At 40.3% G+C, this 23494-nt stretch overlaps 1 protein-coding gene and 1 pseudogene across 12 annotated transcripts in view; both read right to left on the minus strand.

Moving 5' to 3' along the window:
• MGA (MAX dimerization protein MGA) overlaps positions 1 to 23494 on the minus strand; it is a 145435-nt gene that overhangs the window by 94569 nt on the left and 27372 nt on the right. For 5 of the 12 annotated variants that reach the window (XM_043919160.1, XM_043919159.1, XM_043919158.1 and 2 more), the window contains exon 1: positions 4473 to 4594. The exons of 4 other annotated variants lie outside the window; for them this stretch is intronic. The gene's annotated coding sequence lies outside the window, so the exon portion shown is untranslated. Of the gene's footprint in view, positions 1 to 4125; positions 4441 to 4472; positions 4595 to 23494 lie in introns of those variants that run through there. 3 more of the 12 variants (XM_043919163.1, XM_043919157.1, XM_043919155.1) reach the window with 3 other exon arrangements.
• LOC122704448 lies at positions 20737 to 21539 on the minus strand (annotated as a pseudogene).

The raw sequence follows: 23494 nt of genomic DNA on the forward strand, positions 1-23494 counted from the left end.
CCTAGAGCCTGTCAGAGTAAAGTAAGTCAGAAGGAGAAAAATATCATATATTAATGCATATATACAGAATCTAGAAAAATGGCACTGGTGAACCTATTCACAGGACAGGAATATGAATAGAGATGCAGATATGCAGAATGGACTTATGGTGGTGGGGGGTGGGAGTGGGAGACAAGAAGTGAAAGCGAAGCACTGACATATATACACTACCATGTGTAAAATAAGATAGCTGGGGGAAGCTGCTATAAAACACAGGGAAACCAGCCCAAAGTTCTGCATCAACCTACAGGAGTGAGATGGGGGGAGGTACTCAAGAGGGAGAAGATATATATATATACCTATGGCTGATTAGGATTATTCGAGGGAAAAAAAAAAGGATTATTGTATGACAAACCAACACAACATTGTAAGGCAATTATCCTCCAACTAAATAAAACAAAGCTAAAAACATAAAATTAAACTGTATATAAATCAAATAACACAAACTCCTAATCTTGTACTTAGTCCATAAAGCTCAGTTTTGTTACAAATCAAGTATTTTTGTAAGCAATTATGCAAAAACACACTTATGAAGTGCATTTAAGACAGGCAGCAAAGAACTACTTGAAAAAACTGTTTAGCTATCCCAAACCTACGAAGACATTAAAGAGTTCAGAATTTCCTAAACACTGTCTTCTATAATAATAAAATCTTGATCCAACTAATAAAAAAAAAAAATCTTGATTTTTCAGATGATTTTTACAGGTAAAAGTGGACAAGGAAGTTTTAAACAATGCTTTAAAAATCACTATCTTTTAAAAATTAATAATATGAAATATCAAAGATTCTACTGATGGGAATCCAGTTTAGAGACTGTAAATTTTAAACTTACATTATATATACACATTTCAAATTTTTCCTTTCATCGAAACACAAAAATGAAGTTCAGAAGAGTCAGACTGCTTTATTTGCACTCTGTACACAAGTATCTAATAAATGTAAAAATGTGTGTATTAAGTTCAAAAGAAGTTTGAACTTTCAGACTTTTGACTTGTAGAGTCTTTTTTTTAATCCTCCTGTCAAGTTTCTTCCATAAATTGATCAAAATGTGTAAAACCGAAAATGTAATTTACAAACAAAATAGTGTCTATCTTAAGCCATACGTTGCTAAAGGTTTACAGGCAAGAAATAAAATTTTATTCCACAACAATTTTTAAGCATGAATTTCACTTCACTATAAGTAATATGCCTACGCTTTTGGAATACAATATTGGATTTTCTTAAGAAAGGATAGTCAATTCAGCAATTCAGCTGTGTCAGACACACAAATACCACTCTAAAGTCTAAGATAACTTTAACCAATTGCAAAAATCAAATTACTTAGGCTACTCATGAAGCAATAAATCTCCTTCCAGAAAGATTCTAAAAATTCTCTGAAAGCATTAAGGAAGACCACAGTTTTGGTATACAGATATAACTTAGCATTCAAAAAAATTTCAGTTCAGCTTTTCAAGATCAAGCAGTTATCCACATAGAATTACTATAATAATAACGTACAGAGATAAATTCAGTTGTGGCTGGGAAAATTCTAAGTAACATTCTGAAAATGTCAACATCAGAAGGTGCAGGCACTCACATCAACACACAAATGCAATTCCACAGAGAATGTTTTCCAGTAATATGTCAAGTATCGTAAGAAAACTGTTACAATTCCAGAGTACCTATTCTGAGTATCTTTTCACCAATGACCTCTTTGGGAAATGTTTAGTAACTACTAAAGCCACGATCTTCATACAACTTACAAAATACACTAGTTAGTTTACTAGCTAGTTACCTAATTCAGATACTAGTATCGGTCTCTCCCTCCCCCCCACCCCCTGCCCACCCAACCCCTGCAACAAAGTAAACCAAAATTCCAAACCAATACTGTTACTTAAAAACACAAAACATTACAAAACATTCAAATGATAGTCAACCTAAACTGAGTATTTTCAAAATTGCTAAAAATAACCATAACTTTTCATACAGTAAATGCATTACTGTAAGGTAGGCATGGAGATATTAGTTTGTTCCTTAACGTAATTATTCCCTACAGGAGTGCGGTTAAATTACATTTCTGAAGCTCAAATTTGTAAGAGAATAGATTCATTTGAATTTCAATATTCATCAAAATACAATGGACCCAGAAATTTGAAAAATCTTTTAAAAAGCATTATTTACATGCAATAGTAATCAGAAAACACGACAGCAAGGGATGTAAAGATAATAAAATAGCCAACTATCCGTTCTTAATCGTCATTAGGTTAACTTTAATAATTAAATAAATGGTGTGCGTGCGTGCTAACTCGCTTCCGTCGTACCTGACTGCGACCCTAAGAACTGTAGCCCGGATCCTGTCCTTGGGATTTTCCAGGCAAGAATACTGGAGTGGGTTGCCATGGTACTCACTATCTATTAGTAAGCACTTCCTTTGTACCAGAAACTATACCCTTGGCATTTTATCATGACTACAACCCTTAATTTGAAACGTAAATTCCAAAATATATCTGAAATGCTTTTAGGTTTTAAGGCACGAAGTTGCATTTACCTAAGATAGTAGCCCATCCCCACCCCCTTCTTTCACCAAATACCATTCGTTAATGCAGGCTTCATGAGCATTTTCTATTCCTAGGAATGATCCCTTTATCACAACTCAGGGTTAGCAAGCTAGCAGGTCCCTAATACTTGCCTAAGTAGATTTTAAAGAACTAACTTTTATGGCAGAAATGGACAGCAATCAAATAGCAACCTTGCCTTGGATAAACTATGACAAGGTACCCAGGGCACTAAGTTTTCTCAAATCCTAAGCATGTGTTTTCTGGAAGGTGCATCCAACCCACTCAACTCACACAACAGCTGGAAACATAGCTCTCTGGCATCAAGAAGGGCTAGCGCCAACTCCAGACACTTCGAAGTGAAAAGGCCTCCTGCCAGTCTCAGAGAACCGCAGTCGCCGTCGACTACCAGGGCCCACATCACCGCTTTTCAACTAGAGAGGCTAGCTAACCAAGAACCACGTGAAAAAACGCCTCAAGGAAAGCACTTCTGGGGAAGGGGAGTCCGATAAATAACGTGCCGCCAGCCGGAACCCGCGGATCACTCCGCGGGATCCAGTAGCATGCGGTTACCGAGGAGACTACAGAACCTGCCGTCCGGCCCTCCCAGGCCGGCCCTCTTCCCAGCAGCCGTCACGGCACCTCCAGGCACTTTCTCTGCAACCTTAGCCGCGGCGTCGCGCCCAAAAAGAGGCAGAGCAGGCAGGATTTGCCAGGGACTCTGCCGTAAAAGCCTGGTGTGCTTTAAAATACACAAGGCAGCGCGAGGGTGGGCTCGAGAGGTCTCTCGATCCACGGGTCTGCCCCTGCGACGCGAACCCTGGGAGCGTGGTCTTCCCTCAGAAGGAAGAGAGCTTTGGACATTCACATTGTTCTGAGATCAATAACTCTTCTTTTCAGAATTCCTTCAACCTCCCTGCTTCCATCCTCTCCAGAGGAGGCATGGCATCTCTAGAGTTCCGAAGGCAGAGCAAAAATCTTCACAAGACACTACCACTTCCCACTCTCAACCCAGTTTGAAATAATCCCTAAATTTTCTATACTCCTCGCACGCAGATTCCTCAACTTTGGTTGCTAGTACTCGGAGCGGTGTATTTCTATCCCAGACCCACCTACTGCTGAGAGCACAGACCTTGACCATTTAACAGGGGAGGGAAGTCACACAGAGAACTGGCCAAAGGATGCCCCAAAGAGGGGAAAAGAAAATAACACCTGCTCTTCCCACCTGTTTTCCCCGCCCTCATTTCTACACTTTCGAACCACCGGTCCTTTGTTTACCAAGTTCCCAGTCCTATACAACTCACTTCCTCGACCTCCTTCCTTATTAAACTCGCGGTCTTGCTTCAAACAACTTGTCAGGAAATTACATGGTAGACGAAAGGTTTATACAGGTGTCAAAATGCTGCACACAGCTCCTTAGAAATGCGAGGTCAGCACCGTTTCCTTCGGAGTTTTGGAACGCCGAGACCTGGGCTCTAAAAGGCAAAGCGCACAAGCACGGCTCTCGACCTAAAGCCCCACGACTGGCTGGAAGGCGTCACGCGGATCGTACCATGCGGTGCAGCACCCCACACACGCGAGGGCAGGGCTGCGCCAGGGGCGCTTCTCACCCCGCCCGCCTCGTGGCCGCTCTAGCTGGCGTCGATGTTCCGAGTTCGCCGCGCGACGCGGAAGTGAGGCCGGGGACGCGCGCGAGGTGACATGCGCAGCCTCGCTCAGAAGCCCATAGGCGCGCGCCAAAGGCGGCCCCGCGCAAGGCCCGGCCTGGCCGGGGCGTGCGAAGATCGCTCAGTGGAACGCTCCTCACCCCGTAAAAAATACACAAGAGCTTCAAACTCTCGGAAAACTCCAATCCGGCCAGTACTAAGGAGACGCCCTCCACCCGGGCCCGAGAGTTACCGTGCGGGGCGTGGCCGGCCTCACCCGGAGTCCTTCACATCCCGCTGGGGGCGGGTTATTCTGTTCGGTTCGCACACCGTGTGTCCGCTCCAGCTGAAGAGCCTGCGCGCGCATCGGACGTACACGTCATCGCGCACGCGCTCCTACCCGCTCGGAGCCCGTCGCGCAAGCGCAAAAGGAGGCGCGAGCAGCACCTCCCTCGCCCCTCCCCCAACGCCAGGAGGCCAAACGGCCCGGGAGCTGAGACAAGACCCTTGGGACCCGCCCCTGGAGCTGAAGCGGCTGCCTTTCCGGGTACCAGCAACCGAGAAGAGCCTACTGAAGCTTCCAGAATCAAGAATGGCGAGGCAGGAGGGAGGCATCCCAATTCCCTCAGCCTCGCACACGAAGCCTTCGTGAAAACTGTGAAACCTTTGCCCGCGGGCTTTCTCATCTGTGACTGCCACCTTTTCCCTTGGGCTCCTCGCTGGCCCCGCCCCTGCTGCGCCCAGCCCCACCCACGTGAGATTCCGCAGCCCCCAGGCTTTACAAGTCCGTCAAAAGAATCGGAGATCTTCCTCCCCACTGTGCTGTGGTCTTGGGAGAGAGCCACGACGTCGGGAAACCTTGAAGAAAACATCCTGTGAGACGGGTGATCAATTTTGAAACATCCACGACAGAAGACCACTAGTAAAGTAGGGAGGAGTCCGAAAACCTCAGTGCCAAGTGAGAAAGGAAGAAAGGCAACTAGCTCACCTGATAGATCTCGATAAAAGCCGTAAAACGTGGAAATGAGAATTTTGCACGATAGAGAGTATTATCCAAGGTTAATGCCCTAATCCTGCGTTTTTAATTTTTGTTTGTTCGAGATATTTAAGCTATGAGGTACAAACAAAAAACTGCTGAATTAACTTGATGGTATGGTATTTCTCCCAACCAAATATCAAAAATATCTTTCTTCTTCCCTACCCCTTACCAGCCATTCTTTCTTCTCTGCTAACATCCAGTAAAAAGACAATCGTTTAAAGTGGGAGAAAAGAGGCAAAAGAGAAGTAGGAAGTAAGAGGGCATAAATTGTGGTCCATGCTTCCACTTTCCTGTCATTCTCTTAGAAGAACTGGCAAATACTGAGAACCTATTACCGGCTAGGTGACTTAATATAAAACACTGTGAAGGAGAAGGAGGAAGAAAAGAGCCAAGAGGAAGAGGCTTATCCAACAAGACGTTAATCTGTGCTCTGGACTCCAGGCATATTAGGAAGGGTCTTCTTTTCCTTCTGCTCTTCCTGAGAGGATACGCCACACCAGGAGGAGAAACTGCTGAAATCAGTATGGAAAGGAAAATATGCAGGCTAACGTTGACGGACTTCTGAAGTTGCTCTGAAACCCCCATTCAAGCACTGTCAACCACATTTGTTGCATTACTGGTGCAACAAAATAATAATATGCAAGATCCTAGGCAAAATTGAAAAGTAAGTTTTCCACACCTTCCTCCTCTTCCCTGACCCCAAGAACCTCTTTCCTGGAAGCTGCCTTTTCAGAATCTCCCACCTCATCCAAGAATGCCTTCCTCTCAAAGGTCTAAGGTTTCCTCTTACAAAATTTCCATTTTCTAAAAAAAAAAAAAAATTCCATTTTCTGAAACAAAAATAAAATTTGTGTTGACTTATTATTTAAGCATCTAATCCTAAAGTCTAAATGAATGATGACTGATTAACAACCATGTCTAGCCAGAGGTGCATCCGCAAAAGAACAAGTTAACACTGGAGAATCTGTGAGGACACCTTGGTGGTGAGGGAGAATGAAGTTTTTCTTTTGCTTCTCTCTCCCTACATCAAGCAAACATTATGAAATGCCAGGCACTTAAAAAAATTCAAGATTCAGCACTGGATTTCCTGGTGGGAGAGGTAAACTACTTGTATTTTTTCAGAGTGGAATCTGCCTAACCTATAAAGAGCTAGAGATGTACTATCAAGAATCTGAGAACTTATTAAACTGTTTTTATATGTAATCTAAAAATAACATTGCCACACTATTTTAGTGGCCTATTTTTTATTTAATATCATTCTCTCTCTCTCTTTAGTCACTATGTCATGTCCGACTCTTGTGACCCCATGGGCTGTAGCCTGCCAGACTCCTCTGTCCATGGGATTCTCCAGGCAAGAAGACTGGAGTGGGTTGCCATTTCCTTCTCCAGAGGATCTTCCCAACCCAGGGATCAAACCCAGGTCTCCTGCACTGCAGGCAGATTCTTTACCAAATGAGCTACAAGGGAAGCCCAACATCATGTCATGCTAGTACCAAGTAACCACTTTTTTGTTTTGGCTTCTTCAAGTAACCTCTGTGTTTACATTCAGTGTTTAATGCAGTGTTTCTCAGACCAGGATCCTTGGGTGTATTCTCTGCATATATAAGAATGACTTCCTTTAAAAGGCTTATTATATAATCCAACTTTTTAAAATTCCAAACTAACTGCAAGAATTGATGCTTGTGAGTTTCACAGGCAGACCTCAATGGTTCAGTTGAAGAGCACTCAGTGACTATGTCTCTGCCCAGTTCTGGAATATTCAAGGAGTTTCCACATGACATCGGTTTGCTGGTGGATTCTGTTTAAGTTGAATCCACTTAAATCATTGGGACTGAGTGGTTGAATCCCTGGGGCCGAGCTGCAAGTGCCAGGAGATCCTGCTCCTTTCTATCGGAATTCTCTCACTATTAGGGGGGTGGGGATAGAGAATGCATGCAATATAAACAATCTGGCTAAAAAGTACAGTTTTGAACCAAGATTCTTTATAAACACATAAACCCTATCAATTTACATGAACATTTTTCCTACTCAATAAATATTTGAGTGCCTTGTATATGCTGAGGAGAAAAGACAGGCACCTCATGTACTGTTAAGATGTCTGCACTAGAACTCCAAAGAGTTGGCACCACTTAAACAGAATCCACCAGCAAGACAAACTATACTCCTTATCCAGTCTATTCAGATCCCACCTTCCCAGTTCCAATTTCTACTGAAGACATACCTCCCTCAAATGACTAAAAGAGAAAATGATGACACTCTTCAGATGAGACCAACACCACCCCTCATAACTCCTGGGTTGCTATCCCTTTTACACTCTCCTGTTGTTGTTGTTGTTGAATTGCTAAGTCGCATCCAACTCTTTGCAACCCCATGGACTGCAGCACGCCAGGCTTCCCTATCCTTCACTATCTCCCGGAGTTTGCTCAAACTCATGTCCATTGAATCAATGACATCATCCAACCACCTCATCCTCTCTCGTCCCCTCTTCTGCCCTCAATCTTTCCCAGGAGCAAGGTCTTTTCCAAGGTATATTCTTGCCTCGAGAACCCCATGAACAGTACAATATCTTAAGTCAATACAATAAAGACCATTCTTAGAATAAGAGCTACATACAGACTAGGTCACAAAAGCGGCTTGTTTTTGTTTTCTAACCAAAAAAACAACTACTTTTACTAGCCACGTTTCACTGAAAACTTATGTGCTAGGCAGAAAAAAAAGGGATCATATCAGTTTATATACAACCCCATCTTTGCCTACTCTTTATTAATGCAACTAAAACCAACTCATATAGATAAAGTACAACTGGTTCAACATGTGAAACTTAAAAGTGGCAGGACTCCTGCCCTGAAGCAGCTCTAATAATCTATCCAATGAATAGCTTTGAAAGTTTCTTAATCAGGGACTTTCCTGGTGGTCCAGTGGTTAAGACTTTGCCTTCCAATGCAGGGGGTGCAGGTTCGATCCCCAGTCAGGGAGCTAAGATCCCACATGCCTCACAGACAAAACCAAAAGCAGAAAGTAGAAGCAATATTGTAACAAATTCAATAAAGACTTTTTAAAAATGGTCCACATCAAAAAAAAAAAAAAATCTTAAAAAACTTTCCTAATCAGTATAGTAATGTGATTAAAAGCATATTTTAGAAAGTATCTGTTAATATCTATTAACAAAAGTAAGAATGGAAAAGAGAAACAAATGTGGTGGAATGTTATCAATGTTCATGAAGAAACACCATTGCTGCTGCCCCATATCTTAAGCCTGCAGAATCATATTTCTTACCCTTTGCCTAAGATCTTCTCAGATGCCTCAAACCTAACTTACTTATCCTTCATGCCTAGATTTAAATGTCAATTCTTCAAGAAACTTTCCTTAACCCTCAGCATGAGATGTCTCCCCGTTTTGTGCTCTCACAGTACCATATATTTCTTACAACACCTGCCACAACTGTAATTATTTTTTAAATTATGCATTAATGAATGTTTTGCCCACTAGACTGTTTGCTTTATTCTAGTGCCTACCACAATCCCTGGAACAGAGCAAACCCATATCTGTTGACCAAATGAATATGAAACTATAGGTCCTAGTTTTCCAGGCAAGTCTAAATATCAAATAATGAATTAATGTGCAACAATTTGGGATTTGGAAAACAGGATCATACTACTTTAAACCATATTCACATTAATAGTAACAAACAAACATCCTACTTTGGCCAACATTTTCCAAAAGTGTACAGTTGTAGTTAGAAAAAACTAGTACCATTGACTCTTAAATTAATTTCTCCTGAGAGGAATGGATAAATATTATTGACAGGGCAGATGCTTCAAGAGGTAAGAATGGTTTTCAAGGAAAATCCAACTAGTTGCTGACTGCCTTTGCATGCGTGACTTTTAACTATTACCTAGGAAATCAACAAAGGCAAGCAGATTCTTTGCATTGGGAGAAATTCTGTGATTCCATAATTTACTATCTGGTAACAAAAGCAACAAGTCATAACAGAGACTGCCATCTGCATATACAAAAAAAAAAAAAATCAGTAAATATCTTCAAGATGAAAGGATAACAGTGAATTTGTTTTAGTAATATTTAAAGAGGGAGATGTCAGAAATCAGTAAAATAAATGAAGTTCAGAGAGCTAGTTTCAGAAGGATTACAAAGCAAAAAAAGAATAGGTCTAAAAGAGAAGTAAACAATAAATATTTTCAACGTAGTACTGAGCCCTCAGAAGAAACACCTTATCCAAGAAAGCATAAAAAGAAGAAAAGGAAAAAGTTTATAGCCTAGGGCAGCACAGGGATTTAAAACACACATGAGAGCATATAAAAACAAAAACTAGAATTACTGGCCAAAGAAGATGACTGAGAGACACTGAAGTGCAAGACTGGAATCAAGCAAAAATCAAGAAATCTATGACAGAAAAATACACTGAAAATCTGTCTGCAAATGCATATGAAAGAAATCATGCTTACTTTGCAAGAAGGGCACCACTGCCTCATGGATATGAGCTGTGGTGATCAACATAGTGGTTCCGAAACTACTAGTACACTACAAAAGAGTAAAATTTCCCCCAAAGATTTAAATGACCATCACAAGGTGAGCAGATTTTTATCTTACAAGGTATACCACCTACTATTACCATTCTTTCTTAAAATAAAGAATGGAGTTTAATATTTATTTTTTGGTGGGGCCACTCCTCATGGCTTGTGGGATCTTAGTTCCCCAACCAGCGACTAAACCTGGGCCTCCTGTAATGGAAGTGCAGAGTCTTAACCACTGGAAGGCTAGGGAATTCCCAAAATAATGGGTATTTTAAGACCAAAAATCAAGGAAACCATATCTCATGATGATTAATAATCATTTATTTTTAATACATTTAGATAGAAGAAACATATACTCCACCGTCCTTACTTCATGATATACCACTGAAAATTTGCAGCAGGTGTTTAGAAATGACTGCTAGCCATATGGCAAGCTCCCTGGATAGCTAAGACTTGGTCTTCTGGGGAAAAAATAACATAAAAGAGGCCTGGGACAGGGTAATAAATCACCTTGCCAAGAAGTCAAGAGTCAGCCTTTCCTCATCAGAAACAGTGGAAGGGAAGAGGATGTTAGAGCCAGGAGACACTCCAATCCAGACTAAAAGACAGGCATATGATTAGCAGGCTACTCTGAGTGTATGTGTTAGTGGGGGGCAGGAAGTATTACTGAAAACAAGATACCTTTACCACTGTGGCAAGATCCTACACCCTTGGTAGAGATATGTGAGAACAATGCAGCGAAATCAAGCACCAAGGTCAGACTGGGTGAGCCACCCACTCAATCAATGCATACTTAAGAAACACTGTGGGATACATAGTGGCTCATGGTAACGAAAGAAGAGGTAGGTCAAGCTAAGCTTCAAGCATATCAGACATAAGGGAAAAACAGTTCAGTAGCTCAGTTGTGTCTGACTCTCTGCGACCCCATGGACCGCAGCACGCCAGGCCTCCCTGTCCATCACCAACTCCTGGAGTTTACCTAAACTCATGTCCATTGAGTCGAGAATGCCATCCAACCATCTCATCCTCTGTTGTCCTCTTCTCCTCCTGCCCTCAATCTTTCCCAGCATCAGGGTCTTTACAAATGAGTCAGCTCTTCGCATCAGGTGGCCAAAGGATTGGAGTTTCAGCTTCAACATCGGTCTTTCCAATGAACACCCAGGACTGATCTCCTTTAGGATGGACTGGTTGGATCTCCTTGCAGTCCAAGGAACTCTCAAGAGTCTTCTCCAACACCTCAGTTCAAAAGCATAAATTCTTCAGTGCTCAGCTTTCTTTATAATCCAACTCTCACATCCATACATGACTACTGGAAAAACCACAGCTTTGACTAGACACCTTTGTCAGCAAAGTAATGTCTCTGCTTTTTAGTATGCTGTCTAGGTTGGTCATAACTTTCCTTTCCAAGGAGTTAAGTGTCTTTTAATTTCATGGCTGCAGTCACCATCTGCAGTGATTTTGGAGCCCAAAAAAGTAAAGTCTGTCTGTGTTTCCCCATCTATTTGCCATGGAGTGATGGAACTAGATACCATGATCTTAGTTTTCTGAATGTTGAGCTTTAAGCCAACTCTTTCACTCTCCTCTTTCACTTTCATCAAGAGGGTCTTTAGTTCTTCACTTTCTGCCATAAGGGTGGTGTCAACTGCATATCTGAGGTTATGGATGTTTCTCCCGGCAATCTTGATTCCAGCTTGTGCTTCTTCCAGCCCGGCGTTTCTCATGATGTACTCTGCATATAAGTTAAATAAGCAGGGTGACAATATACAGCCTTGATGTACTCCTTTTCCTATTTGGAACCAGCCTGTTGTTCCATGTCCAGTTCTAACTGTTGCTTCCTGACCTGCATACAGGTGTCTCAAGAGGCAGGTCAGGTGGTCTGGAATTCCCATCTCTTTCAGAATTTTCCATAGTTATTGTGATCCACACAGTCAAAGGCTTTGGCATAGTCAATAAAACAAAAATAGATGTTTTTCTGGAACTCTCTTGCTTTTTTGATGATCCAAGGGAAAAACAGTGGGGTTAAAAAAAAAAAAAAAACTTGTTTATCTGAGAAGTAAACCTGAGAAGATTTTAAATATAACTTTAAAACAAACATTGAAAAAGGCCTGTATAATCTTTACCCTTACTAAAAATGTTAGCTGTGATCTAACCACTGGAGGGCAGGGAATACCTATTAAATGAAAGGAAAAGGATGTATTGAAATACAGAATATAAAGATTATTCGAGCAAGTTGAATACAGTACATTATCCAAATTATCTATATATAGATTGTAGAGATTACACAAAGATGATATTTTTCATCCCAGGATTATTTCCACCCAACATTCTCTAAATAAGGATATAATCGGCTAAGAAATATGTGTTAAGCACCAACTATGTGCAAGGCACTGAACCAGGGATAGAAGAATGAATAAAAATAAGTCCCCTTGAGTTCTAGATGAAAAGACAGGATAATAATATTGCAAAGTTATTGCTGGCAGTTTCGAAAAATCCTTCTAGGAACACCATAGGAATGCACACAGTCTAGGAATTCTAAAAAGTTACAAAGAAGAGACGACTTTTGAGCTGGTTCCTGGAGGAAAAATAAAATTAATGGGAGAGAAAAGAAAAACAATGAAGGCAGTAGCTATACAGTCAGTAAAGAGAACTACAATAAACTACTCAGAATTTGGAGATAGGGATGTCTTTATAAAATAATGAAGTAAAGATCAATGCAACAAGTACAATTAGTACCATGTAGAAGTAACCTACCCTAAGAACTGGGATTGGACACTGGGGAAATATTTATCCAGTCTATAACTCCACAATGCTCCTGATTCACTCATTCAAACATTTAGATCCCTACTCTGTAGTGTCAAACATTTATCAGAGGTATACAAAAGAAAACCTAGAGAAGCACAGGGAATGAAGAAACTGTCACTGAATTATCACGGAAGACTTAGCATTAAATAAAGGATGTCTAGAAATTGATAAAGCAAAGGAGGAAAGGTATCCTAATTAGAAAACAGCTTGTGCAAAGGTACCTGACATAAAATAGGATTCATTAACTCCTCCAGTCAAACATTTTTTGTGCATTTACCACATACAGATCACAAAAACAAGACATGATTTCTGCTCTTAGCTTGCAATCAATTATCAGACAACCAATTATCAAATAATCAATAATGACAGCAAAAAATAAAGCTATTGTTTTATGGCTTTTTTTCCAGGGAGAAAATAGAAGCACAAATAAAGGGCAGCTAAATCAGACTAAATCAAAGCTATGGTTTTTCCAGTAGTTATGTATGGATGTGAGAGTTGGACCGTAGAGAAGGTCGAGTGCAGAAGAATTATGCTTTCGAATTGTGGTGCTGGAGACAACCCTTCAGAGTTCCCGGGACTGCAAGGAGATCAAACCAGTCAATCCTAAAGAAAATCAGTCCTGAATATTTCATTGGAAGGACTGATGTTGAAGCTGAAACTCCAATACTTTGGCCACCTGATGCAAAGAGCTGACCCACTGGAAAAGACCCTGATACTGGGAAAGGTTGAGGGCAGGAGAGAAAGGGCTGACAGAGGATGAGATGGCTGGATGGCATCATCAACTCAATGGACACAAGTTTGAGCAAATTCAGGGAGATAGTTAAAGACAGGGAAACCTGGCATGCTGCAGTCCATGGGGTTGCAAAGAGGTGGACATGACTGAGCCACTGAACAACAACAAAATCAGACGAAGGAGGTTAGAAAAGAACTCCCAGAGAAAGTGAAGAATGAGTAGAAATTAGCAAGGTATGAAAGAGCTGTGGGCATAGTGGGTACAGAAGAATAGCACTTCAGACAGAAAGCAGGCTGTGTAAAGACAGAAAGAAGAGGGAACCCATTTCGGGGGGCACAAGTACTGTAATATGGCTACAATTAAAAATGTCTGTGATCTATGGAGAAGCGTAATTATAGGTCTAGAAAAGGCAAAGGGGCCATATTTTATATTACCTAGCAAATAAGAGGTGGAAATTCATCTTATGAAAAGAAGAGACAAAAATGTACAATGTGAGATTCTGCCTGTTGCTATTCAATGTTAAAATGCTCTATTAAAGAAACTGAGAACCTAAAAAAAAAATTCATTCAAGGGATTATAAGAAGATATAGGAAATACTCAAATTCACATGTTTTAAGAAAACTACTTCTGGCCACTGCTTAAGACCATGTGGAAGATAACAAGACTAGAAGCTAATCAGACTTCTCTCCATATACACCTAGATAGTCGCTCACATCAGAAACTCAACTCTTGACACGTGCCTCTTCCTTACCTGCCCAAAGTTCTAGTCAATCACCAAATTTTCCTGTTGTTTCAACATCCCTGACTTACTGACCATGATATGATCTCAAAAAGCACCACATAACTGCCCTTACTAGAACTTACCATAGTTCTAATTTTTATATTTAATTGTATAATTCTTTCATTGTCTTATTTCTTCCCCTATCCCATCACCCCCACAAGCTGACTAAATTAGAAATTGTATCCTTTTTAACCTCAACACTGTACCCTCAGCATCAATCACAGTGCCTAGCACTTTTGAGAATGTGTTAGTCGCCCAGTCGTGTCCGACTCTTTGCGATCCCATGGACTGTAGCCAGCCAGGCTCCTCTGTCCATGGGATTCTCCAGGCTAGAATACTGGAGTGAGTTGCCATTTCCTTCTCCAAGGGATCTTCCCGACCCAAAAACTGAAGTCGGGTCTCCTGCATTGCAAGTAGATACTTCTACCGTCTGAGCTACTAGGGAAGCCTAGTTGTTAGAGGCACTCAATTTAAAACACTTTAAATCCACACATTTCATTCCACCTCCGCTGCTGCCACCCTAGTCCTAAATAACAATAGTGCTTACCTGAGCTACTGCAATGACTTTTTTTTTTTCAACAAACTGTATCTCTAGGCACTCATTCTAGCTCTTCTCTAGTCTATTCTCCACACAGCAGCAAGTGGCACTTTCTAAACATAAATCAGTTCATGCCAACTCTGCCATTTATAACCTTCCATTAGCTTTTCATTTCACTCAGAATAAAATCCAAACTCCTTAATATGGCCTACAGATCTTTGCATTCACATCGGTCTCCCCATAACGTACCATACTCCAGACACAACAACCTTCTGTTCGTCAAATGCTCCAAACCCTTTCCGAGGCCTTTGCACCACTTTTTCTTTTTGCCTGAAATGCTTTTAGGCCTCACAAACCCTCAGTTAGCATTTATTCATCTTTCAAGCCTGTGTAAATGCCACTGTCTCAATGCTATCTCTACTGCCAACTCTAAATTCTCTCAAAATATCCTGTTATGTTACTTCATGACACTTATCAATATGTGTGATCACTTACTTGTGATCATATAATGTCTATTTCCTCCACAAATAATAAAAGCTAACATTTACTGAGCATTTTACATACATTAACTCATTTAATCTCAATAATCAGTGAAGCAGGAATTCTCTCAACTTCAAAGATGAAACTGAGGTACAGAGAGGTTAAGTAATTTGCTCTAGGTCATAAAGCAGTAAGGAGTCAAAATTTGAACCCAAAGTTCACACTTTTAAATCGCTATACTACTGAATAACCTTTAAGAGAACAGAGTAACTGTATTTGCTTTGTATATCATTATATACTTAGGCCTCGTGCTAAATATAAAGCAGGCATTCACATATTTGCAGAATCAATGGATTAATAAACAAGAGACAGATGATTGGATTCAGAGGCATACGTGAAAGGTGTAAGAATAAAGTGGGACAGAGGCAATGACAACAGCATCGATTTTGGACATGCTGAATTAAACACAGCTCAGGAACATCTTAGATGTCAGTCAACTTCTTAATTAGAAGACCACAGACTTTTAAGAAGTTCATGAAGGAACACTGTAAGACAGTATGCAAAACCCTAAGACAGTATGCAAGACTTCAGCATTTCTGAGAGATCACATAAGGCAGTCTAATGGTTTTGCAATGCTGCTCAGAGCAACCACAAATTCTAATAATGCAATAATGACAACAGCTTTTCAGGCACTACACTTATCCCTATATGTTGTATTTTATATTACCAGTGCATACCCTTCAAGTCAAAACAAGAAGATAAAACTGAGCTTCAAATATCATACTTTTAAGATACAATGAAGTGTAGATAATTTTGTTATCAAAATAGATTAACAAAGCATTAGGTTGATTATGCCAACGATTCTACAGCTGTGCTGAAAGAATACAAAATACATCAACAGTATCAGAATAAACAGTCATCACAGTATTTCCAACTCATGGGAAAACACAATCAGAAAAATTAGAAAACTTAAAAGAGGATCTCTTCACAGCTGAATTTCTTCACAAAAGTAAAAATGAGGATGGAACCAAAATAAGCTTGTGAGTGGCTCATTTGTTAGCCACAAGGAAAGCCTTTTCAATGGTGAGTTAATTAAATCAACTTATAACTATAGCAGTCAAAGAAAAGTGTCTAGAGAAAATAAATCTGAGATTATAAACCTTTTGGCAAAAATAGTAGTTCAAAGAGCTGAAGACATCTGTTTTCAACGTCAACAAGAAACTATTTCATTCATTAATTAAAAAACAACCATACAATATCAAGGCAAATGATTTTGCGTGCTTTCCTTGGCTCTTGATGAGTCAGATAATTAGCCTGTATGAATAATCTGCATATAGGCAAGAATATTTTCAAAGAAACTTCCCAAACACTAATTTAGTGCAACCTGAAGTAGAATCTGCTAGGATGCATTACAACCGATAGGGTAAAAATACACGTGGGCCGAAAAGGGCTTCATTGGACAAATTTACAAAGTTTATGAAAATTTAGGAAGTTTAAAGCCTACAGTTATTCACTGCATTATTCATCAGAAGGTACTTTGCAGAAAATAACTGAATCTATCTTATTTTATTCAACTAGTAGTGTCAGTGATTAACTTCCCTCTCATGGACTTAACTATCCTTGATTTCATGAATTTTTGTCAGAAATACAGAACAGACTTTTGGACTCTGTGGGAGAAGGCGAGGGTGGGATGTTTTGAGAGAAGAGCACCGAAACATGTATATTATCTATGGTGAAACAGATCACCAGCCCAGGTTGGATGCATGAGACAAGTGCTCAGGCCTGGTGCACTGGGAAGACCCAGAGGGATCGGGTAGAGAGGGAGGTGGGAGGGGGGATCAAGATGGGGAATACATGTAAATCCATGGCTGATTCATGTCAGTGTATGACAAAAACCACTATAATATTGTAAAGTAATTAGCCTCAAACTAATAAAAATAAATGAAAAAAAAAAAAAAAAGAAGATGAATATCCTGATTTGCCCTACCACTAAGTAGTAAGCTTAGCAGTGGTAAAATTTCACTGTAATTTTCTGAGCTAAAATTTTTGTGAATGAGAAGAACTGCCCTAAACAACTATTATTGAACAATGAATAGACTTGTAAATTAGCTTTTCCTACAGACTTAATAGGGGCTTCCCAGGCGGTGCAGTGGTAAAGAATCTGCTTGCAATTAGGAAACACAAGAGATGTGGGTTCAATCCCTGGGTCGGGAAGATCCCCTAGAAAAGGAAATGGCAACCCACTCTGGTATTCTTGCTTGAGAAAGCCCATGGACAGAGGAACCTGGCGGAATACAGTTCATGGGATCACAGAGTCGTACATGACTGAGCAACTACACACGCACAGACTTGATAATGGAAGTTCCTCAAATAATTTTAAAAAACAGAACTTCCATATGACCCAGCAATTCCACTCCTGGGAATATACCCAAAAAAAACCCACACTAATTCAAAAACATAACATGCACCCCCATGTTCACAGCAGCATTATTAACAATTGCCAAAATGTGGAATGAATGGATAAAGAAGATGTGATATATCTTCACACAAACACACACATACATACATGCTGAGAAAGTTATACACACACACACACACAATACTACTCAGCCATAAAAAAAGATTGAAACTTTGCCATTTACAATAATATTGATGGACTTGGAGAGGATTATGCTAAGTAAATCAGACACAGAAAGACAAATACTGTATCACTTATATGTGGAATCTAAAAAATAAAACTAGCGAACATAACAACAACAACAAAACCAGTCTCATAGATACAGAGCACAAACTACTGCTTATCTATGGGAAGGAATAAAGTAGGGGTTGAGAATTAAGAGGTACAAACTACTATGTATAAAATAATTAAACTACAAGGATATATTGTATGGCACAGCGAATAAAGTCAATATTTTATGATAACTATAAATGGAATATAACGATTTTCTCACAGTTCTCTCTCTTCACTGTAATCTGTATCTCCACAGAGCCAGAAGTGATTGCCATTCACTTGTCTTTCTACTGAAGCTTCTAGATCATGATCACCCTCCTTCATGGCCCCACATTCAAGATATATCTTCTCGTCACTAGCATCATCTGATCCCTTAGTCATACCCTCCTCCTCCACTGAAAACGTAGGAGCCCAGTTCCACGTAATCGTCTATACTAAGTTTCTTATTACAATTTTGAGAGATTTCAGTGTCCATGAAGATTACCCATCCAATTAATGTCCATTAGAATGCACAGACCTCTTCGGTTCCAAGGATTCTTAGCTCAACTCTATTTTAAGCATCTATTAATTCTTCAGTGCTTTACTCTGAACCACACCATCATTTCAAACTGCTCTCCCTCGATTACTCCAAGAGCTCACAAAAATCTTACTCTGACTTTACTTACTCTATTTATAATTTACTTACTTTACAGAAACCTCTTGTCCCTCAAATCCTGATTCCTCCCAACCCAGAGCCTATGGTTGGACATTTAAATATCTTAGCAGCAACTTCAGATTTCTACCCCATTCTCTGAACCTGACCACAACACCACAGCTCCAGGTCTACAACCTCTTGCTCCTTCCCCTTTTCCTCTCTCTATCCTCTTCTTCCTCACCTCCTTTATCACCTGCCATTTACTCTTCCACCAACTGTGAGGGGGATTCCACCCTTAGCCCCCTACTGAAACTGCTTTTAAGGTCACCGTGACTTCTTAGTAATCAAATGAGTATCTTTCCTGTCTTTATTTTTTTTTATATCAATGTACTGTATTTGACGCTGTTACTGCTCCCTCCTGAATTTTTCTACTCATTAACACGCTGGCCAGCACACAGCAGATGCTCAAATATATTTGAATAAATGCATAAGGGTACAAAATGAAACAACATCATGCACTTCTCTAGAGAGATAACTGTGAGTCAATAGCCCATGAAACATTCATGGTAATTAACCAAAACTCAAGGACCAAATTAGACTAAGCAGCATGTATCAGTAATGGAACAATTAGTTCAATTACATGATTTTCTCCAGTCATTCTCAACACCAGAAATCATAAACAGAAAACTAGGACTGATGATAAGCAAGGGCAAAGTAATGAAAATTCTAAAAGAATCTAGAGTGCTAAGAAAAGCACAATACAAACCCTTTTTGTATTTTTTACTAAGTACCATATGATAAACTCCCTATGCTGCTGCTGCCAAGTCACTTCAGTCGTGTCCGACTCTGTGCGACCCCATAGACGGCAGCCCACTAGGCTCCCCCATCCCTGGGATTCTCCAGGCAAGAACTCTGGAGTGGGTTGCCATTTCCTTCTCCAATGCATGAAAGTGAAAAGTAAAAGTGAAGTCGCTCAGTCGTGTCCGACTCTTAGCGACCCCATGGACTGCAGCCTACCAGGCTCCTCCGTCCATGGGATTCTCCAGTACTGGAGTGGGGTGCCACTGCCTTCTCCAAACTCCCCTATACATGATTTTAAAAAAGACTATGCCTATGTGTCATGAAGACACATGGAAAAGAAAAGAGCTAAACATTCATCAGTCTACAGCACTAAATGATTAAAAATTCATAATAAACTTGAAGTTTAGTTTTTCAAAAGTTATGAGAAGTGAACTAGCTGAAGATACACATGAGAATGTAGAATTACTGCCATCTCAAGCCAAACTTAAACCACAGAAAATTCACTTTGTTTCTAAGCAGATTTCTTCCCACACATTTTCCCTTAATTATTCCCACTGTCAGCATTTTAAATGATTTCAGGTGCTAATGTCAGCAGCAGTACTTAATAAAACGCATTCTTGATTTATATTTGGAAAGGTTTCTTTACAAGATAAAGACACAGGGACCAAACCTTATGGTCCAAACACACCAGAATCCTCTATACCTTCTTGCTATCTGGAGTATTTTGATAAAGCAAACTATATATTCTATACAAAGCAAATGGCTTTCTCCAAAACTTGACTGCTAACAATAGGCTACAGATTTGTATAGCACTTTAAGTTTCTAAAGCATTTTAACATATACTCGTTTCATTTCTAACTCACACCAAGTCTATGAAACAGGCAAGGTAAGCATTTATGCTCTTCTACATCATGAAAAGCCTAGGCTGTTCTCATTATAAATCCCATAGCTAAAAAGCGATGATCAGTCATCATCACCTACAATTTTCTCCTCTCCTATTCCTTTGTCCTCAAACATTCTTATCTCCTTCCTATCCATCATAAAGGAAAATGTATTTCTTCTTTCTGAAACTAATCCCCACTGAAACTCTTAAGACTAAAACCCCCAACCTCCTGTAGAATCTTCAGTTAACTCCTTTTTCTCAACCACAATATCTGCCTTTCCTCTAACTCCATCTCCTCATTCTATAAACATGTTCAAGTCTTCCCTTCTTAAAAAAAATAATCTTTTTTCTCTCAACTCTATTTGTCCCACAAGCTTGACCCACTTCCCCTCCATCCTTTCACTGATTAACATTTAGAGTCTACAACTGAAGGCACTTGTACTACCCTTTCACCACTTCACTAAAACGTTTCTTATTAAAGGTCACCAATGAATTCCTAGTGGCCAAACTCAATAATCACTCTTCAGTTCTTTTTTTTTGGGGGGGGGGGGGGGGCGCGGAGGGAGAGGACAGATGTCTTTTATTGGTCTGACCGGCGTGACCAGCAGTAGGCCCTGGAAGAACTCCCCTATCTGTCCTGGCTCCCATCTTCCCTTCACTGGAGTTCATGATTCAACTACCGGGGAGAAGGGTGGCAGGCAGAGCCAGGATAAAACATATAAGGATGAGATCTGAAAGGGGCTCCAGGCCATGCATAAAACATAAGGTTACTAGACCATTCAGATAAAATGTCCCTCAGGCAGAGCAGTATCCCTACACAGGCTCCTCGCCAGGAATGGCAGGGATCAGAAAGAAGAGGTTCCTGAGAGGCTGCCTACTGTGCCCTTCGCGCCATCAGCGTCTCCCGGATATTGCTCTCTGCTTCCTTCACACTCCGCTCCAGATAAGATTTTTTCTGTTCCAATTCTTTAATTTTTTCTTCTGCTATCTTCTGTTTCTCTAACAGCTGATTATGAATTGCCTCCTTGGATTAAAGAATAAACATTCTTCCTACACCTTCATACATGTTAGTCTCATCTACCAAAGTCATAATCTCTGTAAGATGTGCATGCTTTTTCATTCTGTTCAGCTGTTCAATCTGTACGTCTGCAAGTTTCACCTTCTGTTGAGTGTCAATAACTTTGGCTTGAAGCTCTGTGAAGGCCTTCTTCAACTCCAGATCCACGGGGGCCGCCATCTTGCTTCTCTGCTGCACCTGCGTCACTCTTCAGTTCTTATCTTCAGTTTTTGGCCTTTGTCCTAAGGTATTTGACACCACTGACCACTTAACCTTTCCTAAAATTTGCTTCACCCCTGGGCTCTACTATGTCCCCCTCTCCTTATTCTTCTACCACCGAATTCCTTCTTAGTCTCCTTTACTGAATTCTCATCTTTGCAAATCACCTACATGTTAATCCTGTGCAGCGTTCCCCCTCTCCTTTCATCTCTTCAGCTAAACACACTTTGTGAGGTCTCTTGCATTCCCAAGCCCTAAGGAAGGAACCATATGCCTATGATTTCTTCAACTCTATGGTCTCTACACACTCTTTCATTTGGTTTGGAAGAAGCTAGAACAAAACAAAAGTGATATCAAATCTCTGGGCAGGAAGGAGGAAAAGAGGAAAGTGGGATAATTTTCTAAGCTTAAAAACAAACAAATCATAATGAAAATATAGGATTGACTGCATAAAAAATTTAACGTTCTGTAAACTAAGACAAATAACATAGAAAATAGATAAAATATACACATATATTATTAATTATAAGCATACCTATAAATATATAACTTGATAGATACATGGAAGAATCAGAAAATTTACTAAAGAAGAAAGTGAACTGTTACTTAAAACCAGTGAAAATGTTCAACATTACTGGCAATTTAGGAAGTTCAATTCAGACCTATTATTTTTTTAATAATGAGGCAATCCATCTATCTTTAATAAGATTTAAAACTGTCCTTGAGCCTCCCCAAAATAAGAATTCCCATTCTAGGAACATTTCTATACATGTCCTAAGACTATCAGATTTAATATTGTTGTTTTTTTTTCCCCCAGTTTGATAACATTATTTAACTATCAGCAGAGTTCTCATCTACATTAACTGCAGATTTTTTAAAGTAGTGACAGGTAACCAATATATAGAGCTTGTACGATGAATCTTCATTGTCATTACATTTTCTGGACAAATACACATGGATATGGTATTCAACACTCCTTATTCCTTTGGCCCACATCACTCTGGTGAGCCTGGTGTCAAAGAACACATCTAGAGTTTCCATCTCTTATGAAAAATTTCTGGGTTTTTCTCTCTCTTTTCCTTTTACAGCCAGTCGTGCAGCATGTGGGATCTCAGTTCCCTTATCAAGATCCAACCTGTGCCCCCTACATGGGAAGTGGGGAGTCTTATCCACTCGATAACCAGGGAAGTCCCAGAGCACTCTTCTTGAAGCTCACTCCATAGATGTGAATGGCAATGATTTATTCTCTGGACACTACTAGCTAATGGTAGAATAGCCCTTCCTCTCACCACCCTTCTTTGCAGAAGCCATTCTGCCGGGACCACGTTGGAAAGTAAGAACATGAGGTATTGACGCATTCACTTTTTTAAACAAGGCTTTCCTGGTGACTCAGATGGTAAAGAATCTGCCTCTAATGCAGGAGACCTGGGTTTGATCCTGGGTTGAGAAGATCCTCTGGAGAAGGGAATGTCTACCCACTTCAGTATTCTTGCCTGGAGAATTCCATGGACACAGGAGCCTGGAGGACTACAGTCCAGCAAAAAGTCAGACACAATAGAGTGACTATTTTTAGTTTAATAATATGTTCTTAATAGCCTACGTGGCAGTTACCCCTGCCACATTTCAGGTACTCTTCTAAGTGGTGCTAGAGGACACAGCAGTGAACAAAATAAATAAAAATCAATGTCTGCCTGAAGTTAACATAGGCTTTTAGTCTGGGGGTAAGGGAAAGAGAAAAATTAAACAAGTAAATATATAATATGCTATATGATGACTACTTCAGTTCAGTCGCTCAGTCGTGTCTGACTCTTTGCGACCCCATGAACCACGGCACGCCAGGCCTTCCTGTCCATCACCAACTCCCGAAGTCTACTCAAACTCTTGTCCATCAAGTCTGTGACGCCATCCAACAATCTCATCTTCTGTCATCCCCTTCTCCTCCTGCCCCCAATCCCTCCAGCATCAGGGTCTTTTCCAATGAGTCAACTCTTCGCATGAGGTGGCCAAAGGATTGGAGTTTCAGCATCAGTCCTTCCAACGAACA

The sequence above is a fragment of the Cervus elaphus genome, chromosome 12 (assembly GCF_910594005.1).
Source record: "Cervus elaphus chromosome 12, mCerEla1.1, whole genome shotgun sequence".
Lineage (NCBI taxonomy): Eukaryota > Metazoa > Chordata > Mammalia > Artiodactyla > Cervidae > Cervus > Cervus elaphus.